We start from the raw sequence: 13,035 nt of genomic DNA, 5'->3' as shown, positions 1-13,035 counted from the left end.
AGCTCAAGGCTGTTCTTTCCATCTCTGCAGCGGGAGATAGATCACTTGTCCTTCGTGTATCACACGCGGGTGCGTTTGCTTTCCAACAACTTGCCACGAATACTCTTCACAATGGTACGTAACTTTGTATGAAGTACTTATCGTGTGTGTCCGCTAGGAGGCACTGTTAGCGACGCTAAAGGGCGCAGGCTCATGTGTGGCAGGCAGGCAGGCAGCCAGGCAGGCAGGCAGGCAGGCAGGCAGCCAGGCAGCCAGGCAGCCAGGCAGCTATAGTGTAGTGTACAGCTGCATGGCAGGCTGAGTGTCAGTGCGGCTATTGGATGGTACCACCGGCGAGCCCAAAATAGACACCCGAGGGTTTGTTTTTAGCAAGAGCCTTTCCGCTCCAGAGAGAGTCAAAATAAGTCGTGACACGTTTGGAAGTTGACTTTGGATCCATCGGCCCATTATGCGTGCTCTTTTGCATGCATCCGCAGCAAATGGCCTTTATTGTGGAAGGCCCACCCGCTCTGAAGCGGTCGCCAGTCAGTCGCAAGCGGACGTAAGGACAAACCATTTTCAGGCTTTAATGGCAGAAAGAAATTCCAGCGGCCAGCTATCAGGAGAGTTAAATACACCTAAATAAATCAGGTCAAGCAAACGCGACGATGACTAAAAAAGACCAACGACAACACGGTGTAGGAGACAACCACCTCTGTCGAACATTGCAGCATCATTTCTTTTCCTCTTTCCGTGCATTGACTTTCAAAACAAATTCATGGCAGAGAGCCATCGTATGTATGCCTTCTATGTTGGGCAAGAAGCGAGCGAGCGAGCGAGCGAGCGAGCGAGCGAGCGAGCGAGCGAGCGAGCGGCGTGCTCTCGTCAACTGACCCTGCAATTTTCCAGATTCCCTCCACTCCCAAAGTGGACATTTCAAGTGCCAAAGTCTTGATCGAAGACAGAAAGGGCCAGACGCTGCCAGAAAACGCTCGTTAAAACAATTCAGCTGGATCGTAGATATTAGTTTGTCTTTGCAGTCATTCGATCGGTTCCCTAATCATTCTTGCGGCTGCGAGTCCGCACAAGTCCGGGTCGCTCGCTCCTCGCAGATGACGTGAAGGGGCAAAGCGGACGGACGGAGCCCTTCTGACTCGGGCTGACGGTCGAGCGGGGGGATCCGTTTTCTTTGGGAATGTAAATCGTCGTGCGGGGAAGAACGTCATTGCCACGGAGTCAGTTTGGGACAGAGTTTTCGCATCCGTAATCAATCTGGCCCAAAGTAAACCAGCCTCCGATGCTCTTCTTTGGCTTTCTGGGTTGCTTGAACGTTGTTATTGTACAAATCCAGCTTTGCATTTGTGCCAAGAATAACAAAGTGTTGACTTGACGCACAATACGGTCAACTCTTAATCAAGATATGAGTCACGAGGGAAACTCCCACCGAAAAAAAACGCCCGTATCAGCGTCAGCCTCCAAATTTGTTTGGAAATCATTTTGAAAAGGTACTTCCAGAAATGGACTCACTTTTGCACTCCAAATGCAATTTTAGGTCTCGCTCTGATGAAAAGGGCTCACCTATTGTTGCTTTTTTTTTACCTGGCTTGTCCCCAAGTTGACAGTGTTGCTATAGCGGCATTGTCAACAGCACGCTGCGGGTTTCAATTACCATCCAAATGGCTGCATGTGACCGCGAAAGGACCCGCACCATCTTGTAATGCGAGACCGAGCACAGCCAGCCCAGCCAGCCCAGCCGGCCGGGATGGAAACGCGGCAGATTGAGATAAGATGCCTGTTAAACTTCAAACTGTACACACGTGCGAGTCTTTTTATAGTCTATTAATGTATGCTACGCTCGGCCGAAAGCATTTCCAAAACAAAGCCCATTTAAACACGTGCGCCAAGCCACGCAGAGACGTTGGCGGGACGGCAACGCTCAAGCTTTGCGGCCTGGTCCGAGGCCAAACATTTACACATGCACGCACAAGCGCGCTTCCATGAGCTAAGCCTGGCTTTTGTGAAATGCTCATGTATCTGTGCGCTGTCCATTTGTATCATCTGACCCCCAACCCATTTGGGGATTTTGGATTGCGCCAGAAAAGATGATATCTTTCTTCTGGAGAGAAAAAAAAACAATAAATGGCAGAATGACAATTGAATGTCTCGAGGAATGATCGTAACTCTCCAGATTGAAAATGGAGGAAGTCAGCGAATTGATTTATTCCGGAATCACCAACGTCGTTTCAAAGTGAAAACAAATAGACACTAGCTAGCATAGCTAGCAGCTGGCGATTGCCACAATTGGAGCTGATAACCAGTCAAGTTGTTCTCCAGGGGTTAGCCGCTCCGAGCCTCTTACGTGCTGCGGACGGACGGCTTGGAACTTGTGGTTGTCAAAAGGGGAAAGCGGCTCAGCCTGCTCTCGCTTGAGTCACGCACCGCAACGTTGGACTGGAGATGAGCGTGATGTCGTGTCAGAGGGAGCGTGTCAACTGCAGGTCATCGGCCATCGCGAGCCATTGCGGTTTATTTGGGGGGTTTTGTGTTTTGATTGGCATCCACGTACCGAGAAGAGAAACGCACGCACGCACGCACCATCAAACGTTCCTCGATGCCAAATCAATGTGTGCGTGTATATTCTATAATTTACCATATGGCAACGAGCTGATCCTCCCCCCCCCTAAATTACCGGTTGTGTCGACTCAACCTCGGCGCTGTTTTCGCTGCAATGTATTAAGGTTTTCCCTCCAAAAACCACAGCAGCCAGCTATAATGAGGGGACATGTTTCATAAAAACTTGCAGGCTTTCAGTTGAGTGCGATTTTATGGTAGCTGAAATGTAAAAGACAAAAAAAAAAAACTTTGGCTGAGCTGTAAATCAGAAATTACACCCCGTTTGTCGAGGCATAAAAGTGACTGCGAGGCTCTCTGATTAGAGAGTGGCTTTGAATTTTGATTTGGTCAAGGCTCTGGCGGTGACTGTCATGCAGCAGCGGCGGCCCATCCGGAACGGGCCCGGAGGACAGCGCAGCTTTTGCAGCCTATGTAATTACATCGTAAATGATTCAAAGCCAAACACCGAGGCCTTCGTTTGCAAAAGCAGCTTACGAGGAAGCCTCTGGCACTCGGGAGTCAGAGGACGGACGGACACCTCCGACGTTTGCACCTGCAAAAGGCGGACCAATGGCGTTGAAGCCCGCCCAAACTCCTAGCAAAGGGAGATCTGCGAGTCTGATGTGTTTGGCTCTGCGCAGGCAGATCCAATGAATGTGTTTTTGTGGGCAGGTCGGAGCCAATGAATCTTAAAAGCGCGAGTGACCTTCGCCAAGTTCAGCGTTCATCTCGGTGAATAAACACGTGCGTAATAATTAACTCGCTGTGAACCCGGATTGGCTTTGTCAAAGTCATCGCTCAGTACTCCCTGCTCATTCTTCACGCGGACAATCATAAATTATTGTGCAAGCTCAGCGTTTCGGGTCATCCAGCCCTGAAACGGAGATTTTTGTTTTCTTCCAGGTTCAATGTCTTGATTCAGCACAATGCAAGTTTACAGAATGTTTGCCGGAGTCATCGCTCTCTCTCTCTCTCTCTCTCTCTCTCTCTCGCTCTCTCTCTCTCTCTCTCTGCATGACTGGCACGCAGGTAGCGACCGCGCAGTGGAAAACGGATCGCTTCGAATCGATCATGTCAAGTCAAGTCAAGTCAAGTCAAGTCAAGTCAAGTCAAGTTTATTTGTATAGCCCTAAATCACAAGCAGTCTCAAAGGGCTTCACATAGACAAAAATTGACAATTATTCTCAAAGCATCCCCTGATCTTAAGCTCCCAAATCATGTGTTTTCATTCTTTGCGGCGTTTCGCCATCTCCGACTAACCTTGAAAGCAAACAGGCTTGCCAGGGATTGCCTGGATTTGGCTTCCTAAAATCGGCAAAGTGAACGAAAGCAAAATGAATGAATGCCAAAGCATTCTGCATTATTTAAGGCTATAGGAAAGATACGTACCTCAGCGAAGGCCGCCGCCATATTCACAAGGTCCGGCGTATACATGGACTAGAACGAGGCGTGGAGTTGCTACCAACGGCGCAGTTTCTTCTTCTCACTCAACTGAGACGACGTCTATTCTCCACATCTGTGTCGGAACATCTGCCTGGCCCAAAATAACTGAAACACACACAACAAATTTCAGTGAAAGAATATTCATCGTCCGTGTCCGTACACAAAGCGAGTCCAAGATCGGGACGACATCATCGGCGGGCATGTTTGGGACGGTGGGCATCGCTCTGCTAAACCCTTCCATGTGTGCTGAGGTTCCCGAGGGAATCCATCAAGCGGAACTTTGCGTGGGCTCTCTGAGGTAATGTCACCCTGATGCTAATCTTCTCTGCCATAATCAGCATCCATCAAAAGGAAGGGAATGAATGACATGCTAAATAACCAACAATCTGCTTGAGATCATCTTGATAAACCACAAGTTCACAACTCTTGCTGCCTGGCTGCCTGCCTGCCTGCCTGCCTGCCTGCCTGCCACAAAGCCATTTTCTGGCAGGCTCCAACATTTTTACGTCCGGACGGTGTGATGAAGAAAGATCCGACTTCACTTGAACAACGTGGCGCGTGGTACGCACCTGGAGCCGAAAAACTGCTGCGCTTGGCACTTTGAGCGCAGCATCTGGAGGTTAATGACCTCGCAACAAAACTTCCCAGCATGTTCTTATAAAATGCGGAGCTCTCGTTTCTTTGCGTGCAGTCCCGAGTGCCAAGATACATCATCAGCCCGATTGAAGGACAAGAACTCACCCAGAAGGTTTCTGAACGTATATTTCTCAAGGCTCACATTCTCGGAGACAAAGGCGTTGGTTTGTTTTTTTCTAGTTGCCAGTATTGTGCGTATATCCCGCCGAAGCGCAGCAAAGGAACGCTGTTTTCTTTCCTTGACGTCACGTTGACGCTCTCTTGACGAACGTGCGCCGAGTTTCCCCACTGCTTTTTATCTGGACGACATCTTGGAGCGAGCATGACGCCAGCTAGAAAATGGCTGTGGAAATGGAGGTTGCGTCAATGCGAAATGTGTGTCAGGCTGACGGGGTGGCAATACGGCGGGAATGAAACAGCTCGAGTGACTTGAGGAACAGAAGAACTTGGAGGCCAAACTGTTATTAATGGTGTCAATAATGAGTTGAGACAAAGTTTATTGGGACTTTTTTTTTCTTCTTCTTCATTTCCAGCACTTTTGGATGAGTCGACATAGCCCGGGTCAAAGTGACGCAGGAACATTTTTGCTGTTGCTGAGAAAATCAGATCAGAGGAGGGCGAAGATCAAATATGTGCTTCTTCACGGCTCACTTGGGAGCTCCACGTCCACACTGGATCCGCATGGCTCGCGCTGTGTTGTGAAAGTCCCACTCGCTCATGTGCTGTGATTTACTGGCACTATCTGAGCGAGGACAGCGCAAGCGCTGCTATTCCGAGCTTGATTTGCAGTTGTTGTCAACGAGTCTTTGGGTCTGACAGATTGAGAGCGAGGCCAACGCCGCCTATGGACGCCAATGTTTGACACATATCATGCCAAGATGTATTTTCCAAAGAGGAGGCCAACTGTTTGGATTGAGTAGCACCTGCAATTTGCACCTTTTTGCATCCAGATCTGGAAAAAGGCACAAAAAAAGGCCTTGGAAGTTTGAAGCCATCCATTCCTCACATGAGCCTTTTATCGAATATGTCAAAAGTTTGAGGGAAAATGATTCGGGGCAGGGGAGGGCATTAAATTTGAGTGCAAACATATGAAGAGGGAACTCATGCAGTCATCATTTCTCCGCAAGGCTGCCGTTCTACCGAGAAATCTTTCATCGAACGATTTGCTTGGACTTTTGCGACGGGTGTCATTTACTGAGCCCGGCTCCGGATAACAATGAAATAAGACTTGGGTGTACAGACAAGGTGCTCTATCGGCCCAAAAGAATATTTCAGTGGCCATTTTGAAAGGCCTCCTTTCTTTCTTTCTTTCTTTCTTTCTTTCTTTCTTTCTTTCTTTCTTTCTTTCTTTCTTTCTTTCTTTCTTTCTTTCTTTCTTTCTTTCTTTCTTTCTTTCTTTCTTTCTTCCCCCCGTTGGCTTTTTCGGCCGACAGCTGAAAAACAGCGCACCTTCCAAGTGAATTCCTTGTAAAGTTTTCCACGCTCTTTCCATCTGCTGTGTAACAGCTGCTGCAGATTTGTTTCCTCTTTGCCAACGTTTGTCAACACGGTTCTTTTCACCGGCGTCCACTTTGCATCGTCACGAGTGTTTGCCGGGCCGTTTTCTTTTTCTTTATCAACGGAGCCGTGTGAGTACCATGGAAACATGTTCTAAGATGTAATCCTTGAGCAAACATCTGAGGTGCACGGCCCACTTGATCCAAACGACCGTGACGCCGCGGACCAATCAGATAAGAGCGGCAACCCGACGAGGCAGGTTGCCGCCACCTTTTGGACCCAGCCGCGTCTCGTAACTGCTGATGAGGCACTTTCTCTCGGCGCCAGATCCATCAAATGCCTTTGATTTCATTTGGGAGGCGTTGCCACAGAAAACACAAAGCAAAACAGAACGGAATCAATCACGACTCGTCCTTCTTTTTGATGACGACGACGACGACGTCGGGCCACACTTTGAGGGCCCGAACAGCAAAAACTCTTTTGGTTGATGCCATGTTGTTTTCTTCCAGAAGGTGAGCTCACACAAACCACGTTGGCCGAGAAGGCCGGTTGCCACAGAACTTCATCCTCCGGTCAAGTTCTCTCCTGCGTGTCTCGACGGACCTTGCTTTGTCAAATTGGGTCAGGAAGGGGCCTTCTCAGATTTCCATTCACTGACTTTGGGACCAATCTTCTGGACAATTTCATGCCCCCCGCCCTCCAATAGAGCAAAAACCATGAATGGTGGCAGAAGCCGCTTTAAATCTGCCAATGAGGAAAAGAACGGTCGCTCTCCGTACGGTACTATTGTTAGAAATAGGCGGCGTAACTAAAGCGGATGATTCGCTGGCAGTGGGAAAATAGTGGTCGTGTCTCGTTGCGTCAGGGCAGTAACCGGTTTCTAGTTTCATCCGCCGCACGAAGAGTTGAAAAGGGATACCTGAAGAGGACGTCACTTGATAAGCGATGCCCGCGGAACCTAAGCGGGATAATAATAGTTTGGTACAGGATATAATCACATGGGTGCTTGCTTGGGTGAGATGATTGCTCTGAAGCTACACGCGACTTGCACACCCAAAGACAGATGTACACTTTTTTCTTCAAACCCGACACTCGTTGCAATTGGAAGGGTGCTTGCCTCTGGCTGTTGGATTGAGCGCCCCGGATTCGGCTGGAATGGCCAGAAATTCCAATGAATTATTATGATTATATTTATTCTTATATTTATATTATTATCATATATACTATATTTTTTTATTATATATTTTTTTTATCATTTTTTATTTGTATTATTATATCTTTTTCTTTTTTTTCTATTTATGTATTCTTACGCTTGGTACAGTTGCGGTATCCGAAACAAAAATGGAACGGGAAAGCACAAAAATACTTCACGTTGACATTGGACTTCTACACGTGCCTAGGGTATTTTTTTCTCCTCTCCATATAGAATCTGTGCATTTCACGAGAGAGAGGCTCGCTGCCACAATGCATGTGCGTGCGTGCGTGCGTGCAGCCATGCATAAGGTCCATAAATGAAAGCTTATGCAAAAGTCTTGTGGGCGACTTGTGATGAACTGCACAGCTCGGGCGCACTGCGGTGAAGGCACGCCGCTTTCATTTTGCAGCTGCTTGCTTGATACGCACCGTCAAGCGCCCTTCTCACCACATACCAGAGTGGCCAAAATAGGTTTTGGGGAGTTTTTTTTAGCATGCATAACACCAAGTTGACTTATTAATAAAGTGTTCTCTTGCTAAGACGTTGATCGGTTCATCTTTTTGGTTACCTCTCGGTAAAAACGTCAGTCAGCACGTTTGCAAATGCTTTGTCGTTCAATCGTGCAAGCACAAGATGGAAGACTTTTGCTAAGGCCGCATCTGCGCAAGCTCTTCGTCGCGTAAGATGTTCTTGCAACAATCCCCAACGGATTCAAGCCAGACCAGATGCACTCGTCCACCTGAATGTGCTTGTGGCCGATACGAGGGTCACGAGCCCTGACGGTAGCACAACTAGCAAGCTAGCTGACGCATCATCCATCAAAACACCGACTTCCTTCCAACTCGACTTATATTCTGACCAAAGTCCACGCAAGGCGCCAAATGTGATCAAAACATCACGTCTCACCCAGACATCTTCATGGCACTCGAGAAAGGTGAGCGGAACGGGGCGTGAAGGGATCCATACGCTTTTCTGGACTTTCTCACAGTTTGTTTGACTTGCCAGATAATTCCAAGTGATCCGGCGAGGCCCGCGGGGAACTACCGCAGGCGGGCTGTCGGGACGCTGGACAGCCGCCAAACATCTCGTTAGTAGCGGCTCCGTGACGTGGCCTCGTTCCTCGACAAGGAAAGCCCGCTCTGCCTACTCTGCCTTTTTCCAACCGGCTCCTTGCATGAGGTGGCACAAACGGGCTCACCTGGATTCAATTGCTCCAAACGTGCTCACCTGGATTCAACCGCACCAAACGTGCTCACCTGGATTCACTCAAGCCAAACGTGCTCACCTGGATTCAATGGCACCAAACGGGCTCACCTGGATTCAATCACACCAAACGGGCTCATTTGTGCCACTTCAGGCTCTCATCGAGGAAAGATGAAGTAAGCCTCAATCGGAAATATTACGTATAAAGTATTTGTCGTTTGATGCCGCCAACTGATAAGAAAGCAAGTTTTAGCTCATCGTTCTAGCTACATTTACATTTAAATCAATGAAAAGTCCAAAAGCTTTTTGTGGAGTCTAAATTTCAAAATAACAGTCTTTTAACAAATGCACATCAGCAACACAAAACCGAACAGCCTTTTTGCCATTTTTTGCTTTGTCAGCAAGAGGACAAAGCTGACATTGGTTTTGAGCCCCATCACACTGGATTGCTCTTGGCATGTTTGGTAAACAGAAGGGGAAGCGCCCCGCCCCCACCCCCCAACCTTGCACCTTCCCCGATCTATCCCTTGGCCATTGTGAAGGCGGTGGCTGCCGACGTTTGCAAATGTCAACAAGATGGCCGCTCTTTTTAGGACACATCCGTCCGTCCCCTCGCGTCGGAAGGAATCCATTTCACAGTGACAGCGACACGCGTTCACAGATGAGCACATGTGAAAAGGGGGGGGGCCTCCATTGAGCGGGAAGCGAGCCGACTGGCCGGCCGGGTTCTACCCCGTGGAGAGAGTTTGGCGCACAACCAGGTTCCCATGCACTGACATTTGCAAAGTTTCAGGGTGTGCCGAATGCTGGCTCGCGGCATGCCAAGTGAGTCTGAAGCCAGCGAGCCAACCAGCCAGCGAGCCAGCCAGCCAGCGAGCCAGCCAGCCAGCCAGCCAGCCAGCCAGCCAGCCAGCCAGCCAGCCAGCCAGCGAGCGGCGGCTGAACTTTTGAACCTGTCACCTTGCCTTTCTTCCCCACAACTGCATGTGAACTTTGCCTGCTTTTGTGTTATGAGCCGAAGATGGACTCTGAGTGAACTTTCCGCTCGTTCCCCGTTTGAACACACGCAGGCACAAATACTCCCCCTAACACATGACGCGCGACAAACTCCAGCAGGAATTCATTATCTGTTTGAACGTTTTGACTTAAATGATTGCAACTAGAGGCTGGAGCGGACATTTTGTTTCTTTGCTCCTGTTCGAAACGGTATAAAATATGCACGTGCACATTTATAGGGTTAAGCTTGTGAGTTGTTCCACCTCCACAGAGGAATGTGAAAAAGGATTTTGTTTGTGCTGAACCATAAAAACATGGTGTGATTGTCAAAATTGTAAAAATGGTGTTATTTCCTCAATTTGAGCGGCGACGTTGATGACTCAGCACATACGTACATTGATCCATCCTCAATATTGTTGGATTTGATTGGTCCCTCTCAGCACATTCTTCAAATGCATCTCCTGAAGATGGGAGCAAGAAATGAAATGTGTCAGATGGAGCCCAGCAGCACCTGGATCCCCCTGGATCTGGCTGGCCGGGTGGAAAAATCCTTGGGCTCGCTTGCTCACGTCCGTAACCTGGCTCGCTGTCGCTCTGCCCCGCTTCCATCTCACTGGAAAGTCTTTTTCAGCTGCTGGAAAGTGAGACGGACGCTCCCTGGCGAGCCTAAATAAATACTCCCGTCTCAAATGTCTATGCGTGCGGCGGCGCTCTGCTGGAGGATGGTTCAATTAAGCGGCAGGCAGGCAGGCAGGCAGGCAGGCAGGCAGGCAGGCAGGCAGGCAGGCAGGCAGGCAGGCAGGCAGGCAGGCAGGCAGGCAGGCAGGCAGGCAGGCAGGCAGGCAGGCAGGCAGGCAGCCACGCAGGCAGGCAGCCACGCAGGCAGGCAGGCAGGCAGGCAGGCAGGCAGCCACGCAGGCAGGCAGCCACGCAGGCAGGCAGGCAGGCCCAATCTTTTTCTAAAAGTCTACACACCCTAGTTTACATGTCATGTCAAGGTGAATCAGAACACACGTGCATTTTTTTGGGGTTTCTCGACAAAATGGATCATATACTCTGATGGCAGAATAAAACAAAAGCAAAGAAAGGAAATGAGTCAAGTAGACAACAAAGCCGTTCATGTGGCTTTGCTTGGTAGCGCACGGTGAATCTATTCTATCGTGTCATTTGACCAATTTTTCAGACGGTAGCACCGATGACTTTTCGTAAACTTTTTTTCCAGCTGTTTGGAGCAGAAAATGAGCACTTCATAAAACTGCTAGAAGGAAGGAAGGGAGCGTGCAGGTGCTGGGATGCATGTTGAGCACAAAGTCCAGGAGCAGTGAATTTGCCCGCATGTCAGATTTATGCGATAGCTCGCAATCATACCTTTAAGATGCTTAAGAGACTTGAAGGGTCCCAAAGCTCCAGTAGGAAGGAATAATTGATTGCAAATGATTTTGCAGAGCTTCCAGCTACGGGGAGAACCGGCAGGCCTGAAAAGTGAGAGGGACTTTTCATGAAAAAAGCTTCCAGTTCCAATGACGCTCTCTTTGCGAGCCAAAAGCTCCGGCCCGCCAATCTCTGGTTAACCCTAAACCAATTAGCTTGACTGCTGGCGACAGGAGAAGTGAGGATGGGCGCCACCTACCAAATGACGATGCTTGGATTTTTGGACAGATGGGATTCCTGGGTGGGGTCAGCGGAAGCCTCGGTCTGCTCTGGCCATCTGGAAAAGTGCTCTGATGATGAGGTGAAGAAAAGTGCCTCACCCCCCCTGGACCTTCAGCACCAGCCAATGATGTGTGCCATGCGAAGGAAGACGGAAAAAAAAAAAATGCTCCTTCCAGCTGTCCTGTGATTCTTTCACCATTTGTGTGAGCCTGCCGCCAGCTTCCTTCCTTCCTTCCTTCCTTCCTCTCCTGTGATTGGCTTGCTCACATTTGGTGAGAAATTCTACAGGGGCAATTTCATAACATTGGAAACGCTCCGATTTTGATTTTCTGTCCTTTCTTTTTGGAGCAGGAACTCATTTGCAGAGACCGAAAATACCTCACAGGGCGTACTTCGTGAGCTAAAGCAGTAGGAAGGCGGAGCCTGAGACCAGTTCTGTCATCTGGAGCGCGTTTGAAGCCGGGGCCTTAGACCAGTTGGGCAATCTGGACCGCGAGCCACGACGCCACCTAAAACAAGAAGTTACAGTCACATTGGAAGCGTAAAACCCCAAGCCAAACCCCAAAAGGTCCAGGAATGCCAAAGAATAAAAACACATCGTATTCAGTCACTTAAAATATACGAGAAAGTTGCATATCAGTTGATACCTCAACGTGTGTGTGTGTGTGTGTGTGTGTGTGTGTGTGTGTGTGTGTGTGTGTGTGTGTGTGTGTGTGTGTGTGTGCGCGTGCGTGTCGTTCTTGGGACCTGAAGCGAGTGGTTTTGCTTTGGCTTTTCCATGCTTGGAAAGACTTGAGGAGTCCAATCTCCTCCTGCGCTTGTCTTCAGCTCTTTGGAGGCCACAATGCCAGAGTCCTTCTGTCAGCCTCCCTCGCTTTTGTTGATGACTTCTTTTGGAAAGGAGAAGAACGTGTGAGAGAGGAGATACTGGACCACATACGGGTCCTGTCCCGCTGTGTAACGCTCCATATTGACAAAATGCAAGTATCATACACTATTGAACTTTATTTTTCTTTGAATGAAGGCCTTAAATGACTCTGGATTTTAACGTGGTGTCCTTTTCCACTGGTCCGAACATCAAGGCCCGTCTGTCGGTCCGTCCGTCATCTTTGCCTGTAATGAGAATTTTTTGGAAGGAGAAGGAAGCAGATTATTGTCCGCTTCTCTCGGCCTCTGCCAAAGTCATTGACGGTGGACGGATGGAAGATCCATTTTGACAAATCACATTTGGAATATGGGAGCACAAGTGAAGCGGTTATCAATGCAAAGAGCCAAAGTGGAGGAGGCGGAGCCTTCCATTGGTGAGTAAGCACATGTCTTGGGTTGGGCAGGGCAGGGCAGGGCAGGGCAGGGCAGGGCAGGGCAGGGCAGGGCAGGGCAGGGCAGGGCAGGGCGTGCTCGCTGATGCATGCAACATGTACTATTTCCAAATCTCATTTCCACCAGCAGACATATTGCGAAGCCATCTATTTTGCCGTTCCCGCGCGAGGAGTTAAAATGCAAACGACCTGCCGGCCGGCCGGCCGTTAATCTCGTCAGGGAAGGAAAAAGTTCGTGTTGAGTTTAATCACGGGTTCCGCTTTTTACGTGCATCCACACGTCTGTATGGAAAGAAGCGGACGGGCTCCACCCAACGTCATTTTCCAGCATTTCTCTCTTGCCTCCCTAATCATCTTTCTGCCCAAACAGTGGAGATGTGTTGCACCTATGTGCTCCTCCGCCAAGGCAAGTCAGATGAGGGGGAAGGAAGGAAGGAAGGAAGGAAGGAAGGAAGGAAGGAAGGAAGGAAGGAAGGAAGGAAGGAAGGAAGGAAGGAAGGA

The 13,035-nt window shown here is 49.2% G+C and overlaps 1 long non-coding RNA gene across 1 annotated transcript; it reads right to left on the bottom strand.

Annotated features, from left to right (window-relative positions):
• Nucleotides 1-3,812: 3,812 nt before the first annotated feature.
• LOC119115434 lies at nucleotides 3,813-11,725 on the bottom strand. Its single transcript, XR_005096146.1, has 3 exons — nucleotides 11,193-11,725; nucleotides 10,931-11,037; nucleotides 3,813-4,140 (listed from the first exon to the last, which is right to left on the bottom strand). It is a non-coding gene; the product is annotated as an uncharacterized LOC119115434 (long non-coding RNA).
• Between the last annotated feature and the right edge of the window lie 1,310 nt (nucleotides 11,726-13,035).

The sequence above is a fragment of the Syngnathus acus genome, chromosome 21 (assembly GCF_901709675.1).
Source record: "Syngnathus acus chromosome 21, fSynAcu1.2, whole genome shotgun sequence".
Classification (NCBI taxonomy): domain Eukaryota; kingdom Metazoa; phylum Chordata; class Actinopteri; order Syngnathiformes; family Syngnathidae; genus Syngnathus; species Syngnathus acus.
Note: the sequence above shows the minus strand (reverse complement) of the source record. Positions and strands in the feature narration are given on the sequence as shown.